This window comes from Protopterus annectens, chromosome 9.part0, assembly GCF_019279795.1.
Source record: "Protopterus annectens isolate FY-2018-M chromosome 9.part0, PAN1.0, whole genome shotgun sequence".
Taxonomy (NCBI): domain Eukaryota; kingdom Metazoa; phylum Chordata; order Ceratodontiformes; family Protopteridae; genus Protopterus; species Protopterus annectens.
The window spans coordinates 878,676,846-878,700,005 of NC_056743.1; the positions used below are offsets into that span (position 1 = coordinate 878,676,846).

General features: G+C 38.1%; 1 protein-coding gene across 1 annotated transcript in view; it reads left to right on the forward strand.

Annotated features, from left to right (window-relative positions):
* The window catches only part of DCTN2 (dynactin subunit 2), a 767,074-nt gene that overhangs the window by 477,558 nt on the left and 266,356 nt on the right, over positions 1-23,160 (forward strand). The gene's annotated exons all lie outside the window — the stretch shown is intronic.

Here is a 23,160-nt window from a genome sequence, read left to right on the forward strand (position 1 = left end):
AGAGACACCATTTTTAACTTGATCATGGAAAAAAACTATCAGTCCCACAATCTGTTGTTCTTCCAGACATAAATAAATAAATAGCCTTTGCCACCACAGCAGGCTAGGAATTTGCCTCAGCCTCAGATGGGTGACTGGCCAAAGCTGGTTCCACAGACTATTCTTTTTTTTTTGTGTGTGTGTCCCATATTTATTTATTTATTTGCAGTTAGTTAACCAGGATAGTCCATTGGCCCAATAAGAACCCATTTTCAATGGAGTCCTGGGGAGAAAAGCTCCAAAACAAAGGTTACAAAAAGATTACAGCAGTTTACATTTTCAATCATTTGTAGGTTCAAGACAAAACAAAGATTAAGCAGTTACAATACAATTTTTAGGTTACATTTTGTAGAAAAACAAAACAAAACATTGCTTTAATAAATATACAATTTCTTGAAATTGAATAGTAGGATTTGAGAATTATTAAGAGGTTATTTACAGTTGGCTTAGTATTTGGTGTTTGGAAATATATGATATAGTTGCCTGTAGGAAGTGGCGAATAGGCTATGAGGGGTGGGAGCAGGAGCATTCCCACGTGGATGTTAGATGTGAGTGAAGTGATTTTTTTAAAGGAAGGGAGGTTGGTGATAGTACGGATGGAGGGAGGGAGTTTCATAGGCATGCCAGGGCAAAGGACAGGAGGTTTTTTCCTGGGGAGCGAAGGGGTTTGTACAGTTCTATTAGGTTTTGGTTGCTAGATCTTAGGAGTCTTTGTGGCTGGTGCATTTTAAAGGTAGAGCAGAGGGAGGGGATGAAAAATGAGTTTGTGTGCATAAGTAAGTTGAGTATAGGAGAGATAGTTGGGAAACGCTAGCCAGTTTAGTTTGTGGAGAGATGCACAGTGATGAGTTGATGATTTGTGGCTAGTGGCAAATTTGGCAATTTTATTATAAAAAGAGGACAGTTTTGTTTTGAGAGATGATTGTAGGTTTGTTAGTAGAGGGGCACCATAAAGGAGGGAAGGAGAAGAGAAATGTAGTAGCGAGAGTGAGCTTAGTAGATGTAGTGAGGTATCTATTGTGTCGGTAGAATGCCAAGTTTTTTTTTATGTTTAGTTGTAGGTGGATATTGAATTTAAGCTGGTCATCGATCTGGACTACTAGTAGTTTGGTTTCAGATACCAGTTCAAGAGGTGTGTTATTCTGGCTGGTGATGGAGAATAGTTTTCTATCAGCGGTGTTATTTTTTAGACGGGGTAAATACCATAAGTTTGGTTTTTGATGCATTGAGTAACTACTACAGCCACTGTGGACCTGGGGTTAGCCACGTCCTCTGCAACTATTGTGTTCTCTCAGTGGACAAAGGAAAACCACTGTTGTCATTCCTAGTAGCATGAGTAGGAAGGTCTTCCTTGTTTAGTTAGAATGTTGTGCCCATTCCTGGCGAAGCTGCTGTTGCCATTAACGCTATTGGCTTCATTTTTCCCATCAAAAAGAAAGAAAAAAAACTAAACAAGTTATCTCCTCCTCAAATTTCGCTAGACAGGAGTAGTTTATTAGGTCTGGCTCAGAGTCTAATTCGGGTTGTTGATCATTTTTATACAGGTTTCTGATAAAATTAAAAGGATGCCTCTTTTCCTGAAGAGGGTCAGGATTATTTATCTGGACAGAAAAGTGAAGGGCAGTGTTTTCTCCTCAGATTTCTGATTCAGATTTGGAGGAGAGCATGGTATCTATTTGTTTTCCCTGTGAAGGTTTCTTTCTCGGAGACTATTTCTAAAATGTGCCATTGATTTCAGTGGGAGAACACTGAGGTTTCTTAGTCCCTTGGAAAATACTTTGAGCTGTTACAAGTGGAATTTGTAGAACCTTCCCCATACCTAGTGTGCTGTCAGCATTGGAGTTTGTCACTTCCTGCAGTTTTCCTGATACTCCTCCTGCTGCCTTCTCAGTAAAATGCTGGTAAACAGACATTTTCCGTGCCCCTTTTTTTGTTTTTCCCCTTAGTTCCAGTTTGACTCGTGGTCTGGAGTAAGGAGCAGGCAAGGTAGAGCAAGAACTTCTGTTATTATTATCTTATGATAAACCAGGGTAGAAAGAGTTTTCTTTAGCTTGAATGTTATTTATTTATGTGATATCTATATGTTTTAATCCCATTGGTCTGGGAACACTGATTGCTTAAATGATATACCTAGTCACAAACTAGGCAATCCGAGGCTGAAGGTCTCAAAAAATACAGGATAAAGCTAAATTGCAAATTCTATCTATGGATAGAAAGCTGAAAATTTACCCTAGGACTGCCCCCCCCCGTACTACTGATTGACGGAGGCAGCTCCTGAATGCTTTATCCCATGCATGAGTCCCCTCAAAATTATCAATGGCATGATCCCAGTTATTCTCATTAAGAGTAGTTTATAATTATCGAGCATGGGATGGGTAAGGCCAATCTCTAACCTAATGGGTTGGGTTTATTCAAGCACAAACAGGGAAGTTAGCTAGGCTTAAAACTGGCCTTTACCTATGACTCTATCTAAGAAGCAGTGGCAAGAGGATTCCAAAAAGGAAGGCAGGAGCCCCCATCCACCTCAAAAAACAAAGGACAGTTTAACAGGTCAGAATGATTATTTAAGGAATCGTGCCCCCCACCCTGGCAGTCCCTTTTCCCTTCCAGAAGGTCTGACTCTACAATTCTCTGTTTGGCAACAGATAGTTTCAGACAAGTGTGTTCTGAAGATCATTTATCAGGGTTACAGATTGTAGTGGGAGGCCCTTTTCAGGGAGTAATTCCTCATCCACCAGACCCGACTCCTTCATTTCCCCTGTCCTTCAACATATGTTGCCTCAGGGAGTAACAGAGCCAGTTCCTCCTTCTCAGTTTGGGAAAGGTTTTTATTCAAGGATTATTTTAGTGCCAAAGAAATAAAATGCCTGGAGGCCAGTCGTGGTTCTTTCTTTCCTAAGCCAGTTTGTGATTGTGTCAAATTTCAAAATGCTATCACTTCACAACCTGTTAATATCTCCTTTGTTTAGGTTTTCTAGTAGCACTAGATTTAAAAGATGCTTATCGCATCTGTATTCATCCAGATTTTAGGCGTTTCTAAAGGTTTTGTGTGTCTGGATCACATCATTTCTCTGCCTCAGTGTTTGAACTATTCATTGCACCAGGAGTGCTCACAAAGTGTTTTAGGTTGTTAAAGACAGTGCCATAGCCATGTGGTACATCAGTAAGCAAGGTGGAAGGTTGTTAAAGACAGTGCCATAGCCATGTGGTACATCAGTAAGCAAGGTGGATCCAGGATCTATCCCTTTGCAGACTAACAGTGTTAGCTTCGAATATAGCTTTACAGCACAGTCTCACTCTACAGGTATCCTACATCCCATCAGGGCAAAATTGTGTGAGCAGGACAAAGGCAGACCCTCATGAATGGAAACTAGATTGGGGGTCTTCCAAGGTTTGATCTATCTGTGAGTAGTTCCTCAAGTAGACCTGTTTGCCTCTTTTCTGAACAGTCAGCTGGCAAATTTTTGCTCTAGGACTGCATGCTAGAAGGCCTGGAAGACAGATGCCTTTTCCTTTGTTTGGACAGAAATGTATGATTTTCCATCCTATCCACTTGTATCCAGGGTACTTCTGAAGATTCAAAAGTGATTCCCAAGATCTTTGTGATGACTCTCTTCTGGTCCTGGCAACAGTGGGTTCTCCCTTTTGGAAATAGCCAGGGGCAGTTACCATGAGCTTCCTCAAGGAATGGATCTACTCACGCAAGAACACTGGTGTTTGATACAGCCCTACCCCAGTCATCTTCAACTCACTGCCTGGATGGGTTAGTTCCCTTTTAAGCACCTGTTTATTGAGGATGTGTAGCAGGTATTAATGGAGACAAGAAAGCCTGATAGTAGAAAATCTTATATTAGCAATGGAAATGGCTTTCTAGTTGGTGCCAGCAACATAACCAACACCCTTTTAAGGCTACTGTTTATCTAGTTTTACATTATCTATGTGAGTTACTATCCTGTGGCTATTCATACTCGTCCATTGAGTTTAATTTGTTAGCCATTCCAGCATGTCTCCCCATGAATCGCCCTCTTTCACTGAATTCTTCATGTGAAAATATTTTTAGAAAGGGGTTTAGATCAGCTTTGCTATGATCATTTTCCAGGGGCTCCTGCACCCTTCTCCTTTCACCTCCCAAATGTAAGCTAGGGTAATGCACCCTTATAGCTACTGCAGCAGTGATGAATATAAGCTTATTGTAACGGTAGATGATTCAGTGATCACTGCTACAGTAGCTGCTCCTCCCTCCACCCCCCCTTAGATTTTTGAGTATGTTTTGCCAGGGTATGTGTAGGCATTTGTGTGTGTATAGATAGACTTTTTTTTACTCCTGGCTATACTCTGTTAGGGCTCAGTCGCCATCTGTTAGTTGGCATTGAAAGCTCTGAAGGGTTTGGCATTCAAACTACTTAAAGATTTGAGTGTGTGGAAGGTGCCCTGAAGCTTTGGAAGGTTCCTGGTTGTTGTGACAAAAGGAGATACTGTCAGCACATCTAGCTGGAATTTTGTAAATAACTATAATGTCATTGGTGAATATCAAAATGATTTATATAAGATGCTTGTTTTACAAATGTATTAGAACTGTATGTCGTGTATATCAAACTGCTCGGACATGTGTTGAAAAGGGATTTACAAAGTGCTGTTTGAAATGTAACCACAGCGTGTGCTACTGGAAGAGAACAGAAATGTACATGCACTATTGTAACTGTTTATATGTATATATTTTAACAGTGGAAACTGGAATACAGGAGGTTGACGTTAGTCCAGCAAACTTCAGAAAAATAACTGAAGTTAAGTTACTTTATGGTTACACCTTAAAAAATTGTATCTTTCAGTTTTCAGTGCAGCAAGAGAGACAAGGTCTGTACTAGGAAACTTTCTGTATTGTCTTTAGGGGTGCACTAATTACTAGTTCTGAAAGAAGGAATGCAATTGTTTGATGACTTCCAGCATATGCCAGAGATCTGAGGAGAAGCCCTTGTCTGTATATTTTTACAGGTAGATGCTAAATACTGCCAGCTTCAGCAATTGGGGGGGTTTGGCTTGGGAACTAGTAGCAGTCAGATGACAAGAAGTGATGTCATCCTGCAAGCTATCCCAGCAATTTGAGAGATTAATTTGAGAAGTCTCTTGGTGAGACAGAGGATTCTGTCTTGGACCTGACAACAACTAGAAGATCCATTCAGACATCTGCCTTGCTCTTTTAGTAAGTTTTTAGATTATAGTACAATTCTCTTAGATTCAGGCAGGAATCTAGTGAAGATTAGTTGAGATATGTTTCTTTATTTGAGACTGACCTGCAATGTTTTAAATATTTCCTGTGGTTTTGAACTCTGTCATTGTGAATATATATTTAGTAGTGTTTTGTTCTTTTATTATTTATTATTAAATATATTTAAACCTTTCATTGTGGCTGATCTGTGTAGAGATATTTACGTTTTGAGAGTGCTTGCACATTTATTTGTTGACACTGTGAGGGCCACTCCTAATAGCCTTGCTCTTGGTCAAACTACCATTTGTGTTAATATCAAGATTGCACAGTAAAATTGGATACCATTTTTAAGGGCTTTAAAGTAGCTGATAAGGGAGGGTTCTGGTGGCAGTGGTAACTACCTTATAGTCTGGGCAGAAGGGGATAGCTAGTAAACCTATGCCAGCCTTTCGTGTGTGTGTGTGTGTGTGTGTGTGTGTGTGTGTGTGTGTGTGTGTGTGTGTGTGTGTGTGTGTGTGTGTGTGTGTGTGTGTGTATGTGTGTGTGTGTCAGCTACTTGGGCAGGGACACAAACCACTGGTCAGACAGAGAGAGTGTTGGAGGACTTGTCTTGGAACCCTGGCTAAGAACTCAACTCTATAGCTGTGCCAGTGGGGGGAGTCTTACTGGGGATCTGGAGAAAGAGGGAGAAGCCAGCCTCAGACTGACTGTGGTCACTGTGTGCTGTAAAGGGAAATTACACTTGATGCAGAGAGCTGCATCTGGAAATACTATGTGTGTACTTCTAATCCTCTGTGTACATCCCCCAGTGGTGCCATTGGTGAGGATTGAGGCTCCTTGATCACTCTTCCATTGGAGGGTCACCACAGTTGTATCCTTTTTTAAAACCCTTAAATTATCAGTTAAAACATAGACAAAATACATTAACAGAAAAGAGAACAAACCATATTAACATTTTTGTATACATTATACATCACATATATTTTTTCGTTATAACTATCAGCAGTCCAACATTACATAAATTTCCCAGTTCCTGCCTTCGCTTAAACCTCATTCCTCCCTCTCCTGAACATTATTCTGCATGCATTGTTATATTTCCATTTATTTGTATGTAATTTGCTCCTTCCCTTTCTAGTTATTTTATCTCTTTTATAATAATCAAATACAGTTTGTTTAGACTTTGATTTCCATTTTCTGGAAATTGCTTTTTTGACATCCAATAGAATTACATTTAGCAAGAGCTTTCTATGTCTAGGCAGCTCAGATCATGTGTCTCAGCTCAAATTAATAATTCCCTTAGTTATAGACATTTACTCATCCTGTATTTATGACAGAGTAATCTGTGGTGAATCTTTAAAATCTGCCAACTCATTACACTCAAAAACTTTCTTCTCCATCACACCTCCAGCATTTGCTGTCTAATTGAGGAAAGATTCTCTGAAGTTTACTCTGGGTAAAAAATACTTATGCAAACATTTCCAAGCAGAAATCTTGAACCTTCCGGACTTTGTTGAATACTTGGGAGCCATATGTATGTCTTCCCGTTATTCCCTTGTAAATTTATTTCCAGTCACCAGCTGTTATGTTCTTGGCAGGATATAATGCATATAGCTAAAGCTTCTGTAGTAGTGATCATTAGAACACTGGCTGTTATGGAAAGTTTGCATACACAACTGTACTTTGCAACCTATCTGAAAACAAAGGTATGTAACTTGTTTAGTTTTTTGTATGTATATCTTAAAAGTTTTTGCATGCATCTCATAAAAGTTGCAAAAAAAGTTAAAATTCAGTGCACGTTCATCTTCACAATGGTGGATATTAATTTGTCAGACAGACAAAAGTAATTTTATACTGAACAAAGTATATTTAGATAATATGTAAATTTACTTATTATAATTAAGCAAACCAGTTTTAAAATCTCTGTAGTCATAGTAGGTAGACCCAACTACCAGTGTAACTTTAGTTTGGCAGGTGTTCTTTTCATTTTAACTGCAAACAGTTTTGTAGCTACCACTTCATTTGTATAATTATGAATAGTGTGCATATTTGCTTATTTAATGAACAAATGTAAATGTATGCAAAGCAGTGCTAGTTAGACATCAAATGTCAATGGAAAGTGTTTTCATAATTGTGTATAATTTAATTTGATATCATAGCATACCATTATAAATACCTCCTGGTTCAAATTGTTAATATAATTATCAACATACAACATACTTCATAATCCTGGAAAATAACCCAGATTTTCTATGACCCCATTTATCTGAGGAGTCATTCCTGATCTCTGTGGTGACTAGCCATGTGAAATACTGTTCCACAATGCATATATTTTGATGATGACTGAGGTATTTACAGAAGTATAACATTCATGCATATGCACATGTTTTATTACTGAACAATGTAAATACATGTATATTGGTGATAGCAGATGTCAGTGGGAATTTTTAAAGCATTATGGAGGTTTTCATTGGATACCATGTAGTGCCATATGTACTGTCTGTAGGTCAATAACAGAAATACTGATATGGCACATACACATTTATTTATACTTTGTTGACTGGGTTAGTGCCATAAGGCTAGTGGCCTGTTTTCAGGAGAGACCTGGGTGGTCTCTTTACTACTAGGAGAAATTGTGCTAGGGCATCTGGAAACATCCCCCAATGCTTTTCGATAGATGCTTTTTGATTCACCTGAGCTACCACCAACTCAGGTAGATGGGACCTTGGTTTAAGTGTCTTTTGAAGAATGACATATACTGCATTGTCAGCAGTCCATCTATCTGCAGTGGGAACAGAACACAGCCTTCTGTACCAAAGATGTGTACTACCCGTTGTGCCACTGACACTGCTGAATGCATTTTTCTAACTTGTGAAAAGGTGAAGACATTGCAGGAAAAGTTATGTGATTATTTTTTTTTTTTGATGGCAGAGCATATAACTGTTTATATAAACACAGACTGCGGTGGTGGTGCTGCTGTAGTGTTGTCGCCTCACAGTAAGACGTTGTCCTGTTCGATTCTCAGCTAGAGTGTCTTCTGTGTGGAGACATTTGTGAATGGGCATACCTTCGTTGAAGGTTGTGCGTCAGGGCTGGCAACTCTGCACGTAAAAATCCACTGCCAATCCTTAGCGGACCGGAGTTCTGCTGTGGCAACCCCTAACCGGGAAAAGCCGAAAGATACAACAACTAAAGGTGTAGCTACAGAGAGAGAGAGAGAGGAGGGTGTGTGTGTGTGTGTGTGTGTGTCTGTGTGTGTGTGTGTGTGTGTGTGTGTCTCTGTGTGTGTGTCAATCTTCTCTTCTGTTTAGCATCCTCCTTTCTTTCCAGGGTTTAGGCCTTCCCCTTCCAATCTTTTCTAGCCTTTGCTTTCATCACAGGGATTTCTCTACCTGTGCATATCTTATTGTGAAACTTGTTATTGTGATGTCGCTTGTTGCTGTTTTTGTTTATAGTTATTTTTTGCTGGTATGAGGTGAAATTTTTTCACTCCCGATGGAGAAAGTGTTGGTTTTCAAAAAGTGTTTTAAATGTGGATGTAAAATTTTGCTCCAGGACATATTCACAATATTTGTGTCATATGTCTGGGGCGAGAACGCTTTGCAAGAGTTGCAAGTCCTAAAGGGCAGATTCCTTGTTGGATTGGAGAAACAAGCTAATTCTTAAACGCCTTTTTCCTACTGACTATTGGGATAGTGTGGACGAAAAGAGAAATGGGAAAGAAAAGAACAAAGATAAGTGCAAAAGGAAGAAGTGGAAAAGAAAGTGTGAAGAAATCCCTTCCCTATTTCTAAATCCCTTCTTTATCTCTTGCTTCCAAGTACAAAAAGCAACCATCTTCAACAAGGCATTGTCCCCAGTCCAATCTGAGCCAGTTGCTGTAATGCCCTGTGTTCCATGTCCTTAAACACCAAACCAAACCAATCATTATTCCTGGCAGGTTCTCCTAATAGAGAAGCTTCAAAGCAATTGGCTATCGGAGGGCTTTCCAGGACCCTTGGCTGCAGCCTTCTTCCAGCTTCCATCGTTAGGTCTACCGGAAGTATTGTTGATATTGATAGGGACCATATGATGAGGGTGTTTTTCAAGGCTAAAATAATTGTATGCAATGTTGGGGTGAATTATATGTTTTGCTATTAATAGTTATATGCATACTGCATGAAAAATTTAATTATGGTTTGTTGTCTCTTCTCTTAATGTATATGTACCTATCTTTTTCAAAACTGGAGTTTCAGAAAGCTTTAGTAGACATGGTGTTATCCCACCACCCTCTGTTTTTCAGAATGTCTCACACTCCAGTAACGGCTGCTGCTTCTTCTGGCACATGTCCTGGGTTCAGTGATTTCAGAGCCGATGACTGTCCCAGAGTATTCTCTGTTGGCAGCCAGCTGATCTGATTCATCGCTGATATTTTGCATCTGATGCACTCATCCCCTATCTCAGTGGAACCAAGTGGGTCTCTGTGTCAGGCCTTTGACTTTGGGTCCTTGATGCCAACCTGTTTGACTCCATTCTCTGTGTTCGGGACTTTAAAGTTCGAGTTGTCAGAGCTGATCTTAGTGCCAGAGCTGACCAAACTACTACTGTTCCATATCAGGGCCATCTTCCTCCTCTTTCTGTAGGATGAAGTAGGTGATGGTGGGAACTGTCCTTTGTACCGTTGGGGTTAAAAGGATCATTACTCATCTAATGTTGCAGGAAGGATAGGCTCCCTCTGACTCGCTTCCTCCCTTGTAAAACCTGGCTATCCAAGTCATTGATTGAGTCCTCATCATCAACCCACTGGATGGAGCAAGACTGAATACCTCAAGCACATCGGAGACTCGATTCCCCCTAAGGAATTAGTGGCCCCAGGCACAGACTTTGATGAAGGAGAAGGTCCACCCACTCCCCTAGGTTTATTGAAATCCTAGAATATATATTTCATGGTGATACTCAACCAGCTGACTACCTTTTCCCTGTATGAGGAAGTGTTGTTCAAGGCCTTCAGGTCTACTTCCTCTAATTTATCAACATATTATGATATTAAAAATAAAAAGGAAAAAAATGCATTGTTTAAACATATCCGTTTATATCCAGAGCACCGTTTTAAATTTTTTGTAAGTGACCATGTAGATTTGAAGGACAGAGGAGGTCCTATTGATGACTTTTTAGAATTTAAAAAGAGTAAATGGCAGATTAAGTCTAACGCAACTGATTTTCCTGGCCTTAATGACACGATTTCTTTAAGTCTGTACTGAGGCTTAAACCAGCATATTTTGTTTAAGGACTGCAGTGAACCACTAAGATCTTATTGTGAAGTTTTGGGGGGTTTTGAATTACATATATTTTTTTATGTATTAAATTGTAATTTTTTATTGAAGCTATTTAAACATTTGTTTATATGGTTTATAAGTATTTTTTGTAGGGCGTTTATATGTTTAAGGTGTGTTTTAGTATTATAATTTGGTGATTTGCATAATTAGGCAACCAATCCAATTGTACTGATTAGTTTTTTATGACAAGTATCAGTGTTTTGTGTTATTCAAACTGTAAGAACGAACCACAAACTTGAAAAACAAATCCAGAAGCACAATAGCAAAACGAACAAATGGTGAAAATATACCAGAGTTTATTGCGAAAAGAATACAAATAAAATGGTAAGCGCTTTCGGCTGCATTACTCCAGCCTTCATCAGACATTTTCAAACTGCTAATAAGAACATTATATACTACCCATAATACAGCACAATAATTCAATCAATTAATCAGTCAATCAATTTAAAATTCAATCCTAGTATGAGTATGAATATATATGAATTTTCAACCACATTAATACATTTAAATAAGCAATCTAAAACTGTGTATGCAAATAATGCATATAAATTATAACTGTACATATATTAAATGAAAATCAATCATTAATAAATTTCTACTTGCTGTAAAATATGAAAAAAAAATATATATATATGAATATATATGTGACATATAAAAAAATATATGTATAGAAAATATATAAAAAATATACATGTACAATATAAATATGAAAAATAATAAAGCAACATGCATGTAAAATTGATGTTCAAAAATATATATCAAAACACTACATATAATAAACTCAATATATAATGATAATAACCTAATAATGTTATTATAATACATACAATTTGCCTATTAAGATACCTTAATTTTAAAATACATTGCATTTTGATCGTCATCATCCTCAACATGTAAAAAAAGCAGTTCTGAAAGGGCAGTTGGTGCGGGCAGCACGTATGGTTTCTGATTTTGATGAATTTATGAATGAATGTCAGCATATAGTCAATATGTTTTTAAATGGACAATATCCAGAGCAATTTGTTGAATGTATATTGCATGAAGTAGTAAATAAGAGAAAGAATGGATTTTATAGACCGCTTTTGGAAAGTTCTAAAATCATAGTTTCTCAATCTTTGGTGCAAAATAGTATAGTGCAGCACAATGCTGAAATTGAGGTAAATAACTCTTACAATGCCCATCATTCTAATATGGGTTTAATGAATAAAGACAATACAGCATTCATCACTACTTATACGCAGGATTCAGAGTATATAAAGGATTTGGTGATGAAAAATTGGTTTCTCATTAAGGGTGATGTGCAATTAGTAAGTTTATTGGGAATACAGCCATCTATTATATATAAAAGAGATAGGAATCTTAAAGATTGGTGTAACACTTGTTCAAAAGTACAAAGAAGTTCAGTAGGTTTTATGAGGAAATGTAATATGTGCAAATAATGTCCGTATATTATGGAAACTGAACAAGTTTTTATTAATAACATTTCCATACATGTAAAAGGAAGGTATAACTGTAATACTACTGGCGTAGTATATGTAGCATTATGTATGCAATGTTCAGCTTATTATATTGGAAAGACTGAACGGAAATTAAAGCAGCGTATATATGAACATATCTATGATATATTAGTAGGCATTCAGAAAATAATGCTTTATACAGACACATAGCACAATATTCAGCACACAATTTTAAATTTCTTATATTGGAACAAGTGGTTCCATCACCTAGAAAATGTCCCTGGAAAATTATATTAGAATCTAAAGAATATTGGTGGCAGGTATATTTAAATGCCACACAATTTCCAGGACTTAATGATTCCATCTCTTTTATTAGTATTTTAAAATTAAGGTCTCTTACTAGGTAAATTGTATGTATTATAATAACATTATTAGGTTATTATCATTATATATGTAGTTTATTATATGTAGTGTTTTGATATATATTTTTGAACATCAGTTTTACATGCACGTTTCTTTATTATTTTTCATATTTATACTGTACATGCATATTTTTTATATATTTTCTATACATATATTTTTATGTCACATATATATATTCATATATATATATATATATATATATATATATATATATATATATTCATATTTTACAGCAAGTAGAAATTTATTAATGATTGATTTTCATTTAATATATGTATAGTTATAATTTATATGTATTATTTGCATACACAGTTTTAGATTGCTTATTTAAATGTATTAATGTGGTTGAAAATTCATATATATTCATACTCATACTAGGATTGAATTTTAAATTGATTGATTAATTGATTGAATTATTGTGCTGTATTATGGGTAGTCTATAATGTTCTTATTAGCAGTATGAAAATGTCTGATGAAGGCTGGAGTAACGCAGCCGAAAGCGCTTACCATTTTATTTGTATTCTTTTCGCAATAAACTCTGGTATATTTTCACCGTTTGTCCGTTTTGCTATTGTGCTTCTGGATTTGTTTTTCAAGTTTGTGGTTCGTTCTTACAGTTTGGTATGGCTTCTGGCAAGCACGCAAGATGCGGCAACTGCAGTAACTAGAGCAGAATTTGATCATTTACAGCAGTCAGTTACAAGTTTAACGCAATTAATACAGCAGCTTTCCGGCAACAGTGGTGTTACAAGGTTGCCGGATTTTGGCAATAATAGACTGGATAGTGTTGAAAGTTTGGACAGTATACCACCGGGTCAGATACAGATTCATGAGCCTGGTGAGACAATAAGAAATGGTACTAACGATGACACTTTCCAGTTGAATCAATGGTTGAATCAGGCGCAACAAAATGGTATAGGGAGAACTGTAAACGCTCCAAGTTTTTCAACTATGCTGGATGAATTTCATGATTTAGTGTGGCACTATCAAAAACTTGTACATGAGAATGTGTATTCTAATGAATATATAAAAAGGCAACAAGTGCCAAAGGGTCTCAGATATTGGAAATATCCAACAGGCTTGAAGGAACACAGTGCTTTGCATAAGGACTTGGTGCAACTATTTGATCGGCAGGGGTGTGAGTTTCTCCAGGTACTAATAAAACATAATATAATACTTATGGATGAACTCAATATTAAAATAGAAGAACTTGATAATAAAATTAAACAGCAAACAGCATTCTCTGCCTGCCAAAATCAGTATTTTGAGATTTTTACGCAAATTGATAAATATAGCAGTATTGTGGTGGAAAGAAAAATCCGAAAACTTGAGAGGGATAAAATGGATTATTCCAAAGGCCGAGCCTATCCGAAACCATCGCGAGGGCAGGAACGCAATGATCAAACGGAGGCTGTGTTTCCTGCTGGGGATAGTAATGGCGCACAAGTGCAAAACATTCAAGATAATAATATTCAGCAATTCCCTTTAGAAAACAACAACCTTCGCCATTCGGAGCGACTACGGAACAAGGAGGGCTACAAATCGAGAACCAACAATACACGAACATGGAGACAGAGGGCAGATTCACGAAGCAATTACAATTAAATGCTGTAAGTATGAATAACTTTTTAAATGATGGTAATGAGTATCAGCTTATTACTAATACCACTGGCGATTACCACATTTATAATTATAGCCAAGCCAATTTAACTATTGAGCATGCTGACATTTTTAGTAAAGGTCTTACTTATGTGCCAACGAAAAGGGCTAAAATCACTGACTTAATAACTGAGCTAAAGTTGTTTACGAGAAAGATGAATTTAGCTGTTATACATCAAGAAGGGGCAAGCCTGGAAAACAATCCCATGCATGTTCCCAGTTTAAAACATCCACCGCTGCATCCAAGAATAAAGTTGTTTGAAGAAATTTGTGAGCTTGACTTTAGACATCTTGTTCAGCATAATAAACAAGGACAGTATTTTAATAATTTTTCTAAGGCTCAACAAGATATGTTAAATGAATTAAAAACTACCAGTGATGTTCATATTATGCAACCTGATAAGGGGGGTGGACTTGTGATTATGAATGTATTTGATTACATTCAACAACTGTTGCATATATTATATGATGAAGCATATTCTGAAGTGTCTATAAATGAGATTAATATATCTTACTCTAGAATTGATTATATGCTAGAGGACATGTTATGGCAGGGGCAGATCACCAATGAAGCCTCTCATTATATGCAGGTGAAAAATCCCAGGATTCCTGTGATGTTTGGAGCACCCAAGCTTCACAAGGACCTGCAACATCCACCTATGCGTCCTATAGTAGATGGCAGTGGTTCAAAAACTTATTATATAGCGAAATATATTGACATGAAGTTAAAAGATAAAATAAAAAGTTTACAATATATTTGTTGCGATTCTTGGGATTTTCTTACTAAGGTAAACATCTTACCTATTGAAAAAATTGAAGAAATTGTATTTATTACGGTGGATGTAAAGGATTTATTCACCTGCATACCGCAACAGTTAGGTATCACTTGGTTCACTGATTTTTTCTTTGATATCATACCCATACCTCATTGTGAACTTAACACATTGACAGATTTATTAGAACTAGTTTTGTCCAATAATTACATCTATCATGATGGACATTACTTCAAACAAATTAAGGGGGTGGCGATGGGTTCTCCTATAGGTACACTGTATGCAAATGTCATTGTGGCAGTTTGGGAACATAGATATTTGTTTCCGTCTGAATTCATGCAACATATACAGTTATATAGTCGATTCTTGGATGACTTGTTTTTTATTTGGAGTGGTCCCCCAGAATTAATTGAGGAATTTATAAAATATATCAATGCCACTACTGATTTTTTGACTTTTACATATGAATCAGATATGTATAGCATTGCACATTTAGATGTTCTATTGCAAAAGGATTTATTATATAACAAATTAAAAGCTAACATTCATCGGAAGAAAACATATTCTAATAAATTCTTGCATTTTGATAGTCATCATCCTCAACATGTAAAAAAGGCATTTCTGAAAGGGCAGTTGGTGCGGACAGCATGTATGGTTTCTGATTTTGATGAATTTATGAATGAATGTCAGCATATAGTCAATATGTTTTTAAATAGACAATATCCAAAGCAATTTGTTGAATGTATATTGCATGAAGTAGTAAATAAGAGAAAGAATGGATTTTATAGACCGCTTTTGGAAAGTTCTAAAATCATAGTTTCTCAATCTTTGGTGCAAAATAGTATAGTGCAGCACAGTAAGTATTTTTTCTCTGTTTATTTGCTAAGTTTTTCTGCATAGCTGCCTAGCTTGAGCATTTTCTGGCTTGTTAAACTTGATTTCTGTATTAGTAGCTGTATTTAGAGCACAACCAAAAGCTCTTTGCTGAATTTCCTGTTTGCACTTAATTTTAAATCGTTTTTTTCTTAAACCTTGCATAGTTTCTGTCCTTGACCTCTGTAAAAACAAAAAAAAAAAAAAATGCTTTTTTTTCCACTTTTTTCGAGAGTAAAAAAGTGCAGGTACAGCCTGGCTGTTCCTCAGCTGTGTGAAAGGTTCTGTGGGGCCATTTTGCTTTGGCTGAAGGAGGGTCTCTGTTGATCAGTGGCAGTGAATAAAATTGAGCAGCTTCGAGGTGGTTACTGACTTGAAACTGTAGTTTTATTGGCCACTAGGGTCACTTCCAAAACTCCTTCATCTTCCTCTCTTAAAACCTAGTTGCCTTTTCAGACTTGTTGGCTGTTGGTGAAGCGAGAGAAGAAGGGAGCCACTTTTGAGATTTTAAGTATTTTTTCCTGTTAATTTGCTAAGTTTTTCTGCATAGCTGCCTAGCTTGAGCATTTTCTGGCTTGTTAAACTTGATTTCTGTATTAGTAGCTGTATTTAGAGCACAACCAAAAGCTGTTTGCTGAATTTCCTGTTTGCACTTAATTTTAAATCGCTTTTTTCTTAAAACTTGCATATTTTCTGTCCTTGACCTAGCACTCTTGTGTGGGGTCATTTACTGCACTGTTATAACTTTATATTACTTGTGAATCTCTGTTATCTCTGTAAAAACAAAACAAAAAAAATCTTGCTTTTCCCACTTTTCTGAGAGTTAAAAAGTTCAGTTACAGGCTTGCTTTTCCTGAACTGTTTGAAAGTTTCTGTGAGGCCATTTTTGCTTGGGCTGAAGGAGGTCTCTGTCTCTGTTGATCAGTGGCAGTGAATAACATTGAGCAGCTTCCTGCCCCTCGTAGAGGTGGTTACTGACTTGAAACTGTAGTTTTATTGTCCGTTTTGGGTCTATTCCTGCTTCTTTCCAGCCCCTGCTATCAAGCATGCTTTAACGTGCTTTAGCGGAGTTGCCACTAGAGCAGCATCGGGCAGCCGGTTAAACAAGGTTAAACTCTTTCTGGCTCCAGAAAGTCTGTTCTTCAATTTTTCCCTTAGAACTGCTCTGTTAGGAACCTAAACAGTTTACACCTTCACTAAAAAGTGCAGCACTTGTTCCAAATAGCTTTTTCCTCTCATAAGCATATCCCTTGTCTTATAAGCATTCTCTTCAGCACTCCTATATTATACAAATCTCTCACTAGCAAAACCCCCCAGGAGTGCCCACTTCCCTGCTAAGTCCACTACATTTCTGTCTCATACCAACTCATAATTCTTTCTAGCATGTCGAAGGGTCAGATGCTGGCGTCCTCTCCTGCCCAGTTGGTGAATCTGGGAATTCTGAGACAATGTTACAATTGCCTCATGTACACGGACAACCCTCTCCTCCTGCAGCTATTTAGCCAGACTGGAGGCTGAGCTCTCTCAACTCAGGACTGGCAAGACCAGGCAGGAGGAGAAGGCAACTACAGACACCACAATACCAGTCTCACATAACTCAGCCACACCAATGAATCAAACACATAAACACACTAAGACATACTCTGAGGCTCTGAGTAAAAATTTACCTAAACAGCAGAGGCCTCCAAAGCAGACACCCAAGCAACTGCAAACTCAATACACCACACAAACAACACATAAACAACAAAATCAGTGTGCAACAAATACAACACCAAACATACTTGTCATAGGTGACTCCATAGTCAGACACTGACGTCCTGCTCACCAGACTGAGTAAGGAGAAGGTCACAGTAAGCTGCCTGTCGGGCGCTAGAATCCGCCACATAACGCAAGCACTCAGGTCTCTCAACAGCAGGTACAACTCAGTCATTGTCCACACTGGTGTCAACGACCTGAGCATGAAAGAGACATTGAGGAGCTCTCTGATTATGTAGCCCAGACAGGTATGACCCTGACCTTGAGCAGTATCCTACCTTCACCTAGAATGATGCCACAATACAGTGATAAGATGATCAGCTTTAATAATTGGCTTAAATTCTGGTGTCATTCAAAGGGGATCCAATGTCTGTCTGCCTGGGATGACATGCTGGACAAGCCACGCAGAAGGGACGGCTTGCACCTGTCACCCTAGGCTTCCGGATATTGGCAAAGGCTCATAGTGCCTTTTAGGCAAGGCTCAAATTCTAAACCTACCACCCTAGAACACAAAAAGGAAAAACTAAGGGTAATGCTGCTCAATGCCAGAAGTCTCAATCTCAAGATGCACTTCTCAGTATGGAGAACATCGATGTCTGTGCTGTGACAGAAACCTGGTTCAATGCTCCTGAGAGCACCCCAGCACTATCAGGTTTCACCTCATATCATGCCCGCCCCAAAATCCGGACAACATGTCCATATTCATAAAGGACACCCACACCTCAAGGTTGGTGGGCGCGACGATGCATCGGAGACCATCCAGGTGCAATTAACCATAGGCAAGACTGCTCTGCAATTTGTAGCATGTTACAGGCCACCCTCTCAAACTCAGGAACCTCACATGGCCTTCCTGAAAACATTGGGGATAAATGTATCTCCAAACACCATCATTAATATAGACTGGGAACACAAGCCCAAACACTCTAGCCCAAAGGTTCCTGGAGTTCATAAACTCAAATGCCATGGAACAACTAGTCACCATCCCCACAAGAGGAGAAAACATACTTGATCTCATCATCACGAACATGGGATCACAATGTTCAACACTCAGATCATAAACTAATCTCGCTGGAGGTCCTCATCCCGCCCCCACCTGAAATAAAAAGACCACAGTGAAAAACTTCTCAAAAGCCGACTTCACACTTCTAAAAACTAGTGTGGTCTCCTTTAAGGCCCCTGAGCCAGTGGTAAACATTACTCAAACCGCTGAATCACTTACAAATGCCTTCTACCAGCACTGGATCAGGCAATCCCAAACAAAAGCCATAAACAAGCTCTACAACAAAAGGAGGAAGCTACTACAAGACAGAGCAAAATCCTTGAAAGGTAAGACACTCATAAAATCATCCAAGGCAAATTTTGAGAGAAAAAAGGACTCAAAAGACAATCATAAGGCCTTCTTTAGCTATGTTAGAAACCTAGGAGGAAACTCCCAGATATGCTCAGAATTAGTTCAAAATGATGTGAAGATTACTGAACCTACACACATTGCCAACATACTGGCTGACAGGTTCATATCTATACCAGAGGATTGTAACCCCCAAACATCTCCAACGCCCAGGTGAGAACCGCACAGCATCCATGGGACCGGATGGTGTCCCGGCTGTGTGCTCAATTCAATGAGGAATTAAACCCGCAGTTAGGACAGCTGTTTAATCTTAGCCTCACCTCCGGGATACGTGCCCAGGTGGCGCCGGCAACCGCGGTCCCATTCACAAGGGCGGTGCCTCCACCGACCCTGGAAATTAGCTTGACAAGCCTTATGCCATGGAGAGGATCATAATGGAACTCATAAATAAAGACATAGGGAACTTGCAGACTTTGGATCCAACCCAGTTTGGCTTTGTCAAAGGCAGATCATGCCTTTTAAACTTGGTTGACTTTTCGAGACAGTCACCAAGGCCATTGATGAGGTAAGGCAGTCCATACAGCCTACCTCGACCTGGCAAAGGCCTTGACACAATACCCCACTCAGGTATCATCGAAAAACTCATCAGCTTGAATGTAAACCCATACATCACAAGATGGGTTGCAAACTGGCTAAGTGACAGAACCCACAGGGTCAGAGTTGCTGGAGCCATGTCAGACTCAAAGCCTGTCACAAGTGGTGTCCCACAGGGCTCAGTCCTGGGTCCACTCTTGTTCAGCATCTACTTTTCTGAAGTACAAGCAAACACAGGAGGGTTATGGCTGACAAAGTTTGCAGATGACTGCGAACCACATCTGACACAGATATCCTTCAGAAGGATAACTGGTGCCAGAGCCATGGCCTAAAGTTAAACGCCAAGAAATGCATAGTCATACCCTTCGGGAAAAACAAGGTTACCCCTAGCTACCATATAGGTGGCAATCCACTGAGCACAGAAGAAGTCATCAGGGATCTGGGGACCCAGGTTGACAGTAGCCTTTCATTTGACACTCATGTTGCTAAAGTAGTTAGGAAAACCTTCTACATTGCCCACCTGATCATGAAGGGATTCACATCTAGATCAAGGGAGGTCATCGTCCCCTGTACTCATCACTCATTAGACCTATGATTGAGTACAATGCCCCATTCGAATGTATCTGACCCGACACCTGCAGCAGCTGGAAAGGCCCCAAAAGTTCCTCACCAAAAGGATAAAGGGTAATATGTCTTATGCTGCCCGACTGAAAGAACTCCAGCTCTATTCAGTCTCATACCGCTTGCTCAGAGGTGACCTGTGCCTGACATATAAGGCCATGTCAAACCCAGATTTGATGAATATGCTTCACCTCAAAATCTAGATCCCTCAGAACCACAAGGGCGGAGACTTAAACCAGGGACAGATTCATCACCCAGAGACTCGCTATGCTGTGGAACAAAATCCCAGTACATGTGAGGCAGAGCACCTCGCTGGCCTTGTTCAAGAGGAATCTTGACCAATGGATGGGAGATCGCAGATATACCCCAGGGATTACTTCAGTGTCACTGCTTGACAGAGGCACAGAAAAATAATAGGCATAGTTTTATTCAAACTAAAGGGGTGGCGAAAGCCACATAACTATGGGCTAGGCTTATAAATGCCCTTGGGCAGATAGCCTAGTATGAACCTATGAACCTATAATGCTGAAATTGAGGTAAATAACTCTTACAATGCCCATCATTCTAATATGGGTTTAATGAATAAAGACAATACAGCATTCATCACTACTTATACGCAGGATTCAGAGTATTTAAAGGATTTGGTGATGAAAAATTGGTTTCTCATTAAGGGTGATGTGCAATTAGTAAGTTTATTGGGAATACAGCCATCTTTTGTATATAAAAGAGATAGGAATCTTAAAGATTGGTGTAACACTTGTTCAAAAGTACAAAGAAGTTCAGTAGGTTTTATGAGGAAATGTAATATGTGCAATTACTGTCCGTATATTATGGAAACTGAACAAGTTTTTATTAATAACATTTCCATACATGTAAAAGGAAGGTATAACTGTAATACTACTGGCGTAGTATATGTAGCATTATGTACGCAATGTTCAGCTTATTATATTGGAAAGACTGAACGGAAATTAAAGCAGCGTATATATGAACATATCTATGATATTAGTAGGCATTCAGAAAATAATGCTTTATACAGACACATAGCACAATATTCAGCACACAATTTTAAATTTCTTATATTGGAACAAGTGGTTCTATCTCCTAGAAAAGATCCCTGGAAAATTATATTAGAATCTAAAGAATATTGGTGGCAGGTATATTTAAATGCCACACAATTTCCAGGACTTAATGATTCCATCTCTTTTATTAGTATTTTAAAATTAAGGTCTCTTACTAGGTAAATTGTATGTATGATAAAAACATTATTAGGTTATTATCATTATATATTTAGTTTATTATATGTAGTGTTTTGATATATATTTTTGAACATCAATTTTACATGCACGTTTCTTTATTAATTATTTTTCATATTTATATTGTACATGTATATTTTTTATATATTTTCAATACATATATTTTTTATATGTCACATATATATATTCATATATATATATATATATATATATATATATTTTTTTTTTCATATTTTACAGCAAGTAGAAATTTATTAATGATTGATTTTCATTTAATATATGTATAGTTATAATTTATATGTATTATTTGCATACACAGTTTTAGATTGCTTATTTAAATGTATTAATGTGGTTGAAAATTCATATATATTCATACTCATACTAGGATTGAATTTTAAATTGATTGATTAATTGATTGAATTATTGTGCTGTATTATGGGTAGTATATAATGTTCTTATTAGCAGTTTGAAAATGTCTGATGAAGGCTGGAGTACCGCAGCCGAAAGCGCTTACCATTTTATTTGTATTCTTTTCGCAATAAACTCTGGTATATTTTCACCGTTTGTCCGTTTTCCTATTGTGTTTTTGTGTTATTCTGATGAAGTCCAATACACCGGGATGAAAGTGCTTAATTAAATTATGTTTATCTCTTGGGCATCTGGAGTGAGTTATTCAGCTGGCCCACTGTCCATTGTTATTTTTGAAGTCTAATATTTTGTTCGTTATTCAGTTTGTCTTGAGATGGATGGAGCCTGGGGGGGGCAGACTGGTGTTCAACATTCTGGTATCCAGGAGGTGATGGTATCGATTACTGCACTGTCTGCAGTAGTGGAAGACCAAGCACAAAAGGTTGCAGGACTCCTTAATAGGAATGAGACTGTTGCGGTCAATAGGGGTATTGTACACAGTTAGCAGAGCTTGGATTTTCCATCTATAACCCCTGCTCAAAGAACCCACTCTATTGACTTGGCTACAAATAACAGTGCTGCATCTTTAAATTTCAATGGAGCCAACACAGGAGCACTTATTTGGGTGGGAACCAATGGCCTGGAAGAAGCAACAATGTCTTTTTCTGTGGAAGAATGGCTGTTAAATGTTTCTGGGCAACATGGGAGCCTGGCTGTTTAATGTTTTTGGGCAGCATGGAGCCTGGATCAACAAATCAGCAATTTTCAATACTTGATGTTGAAATATAAGAAGCTTCAGCTGAGAAATGGTTATTTAAACAAATTCCTCAGGTGTGAACATATTATTAGAGGGCTGCTGATGTAGAAATACCCAACAAGACTTGTAATAAACTCTACCTTATATCGCAACCTGGTAAATCTTTTTAAAAAGCAAGGATGTGAACTGCTCAGACTGTTAATTGCTGACAATAACAACACATTGATGTTACTTAATGTGGACATTAATAGACTTGATAACAGCATTAAATCTGATTTATTATATGTTCATGTATTTATTATATGTATAAAGCACAGTGAGCTTTGTAGATAGAACTATTGTTGAACTAAAGAAAAAAAGCTGCTCTGAGACAAAAATGATTATGAATGTAATAAGGCCTACCCTGACCCCCTTTAGGGCAACAAGCGAATAGCCAGAATATGATTCCTGAAAATGATTGGGGCTCTGAGAAGGACAACAGAGGAGATGCCCATGAGGACATTGTTGCTAGCCGTTTAGAGTGTCCCCCTCTGAGGAGATCGGGAATGGTTGATGAATCAGAGGTCTCCAGTGTCGGCTGCCAGCAGTTATGTTCAACAACAGTATCAGCCACCCCAGAGAGGGAGTGGAGTGAGGAGGGGGAAAGGCCCACCAACAAATTACTACAGGAGGGAGAGAGAGA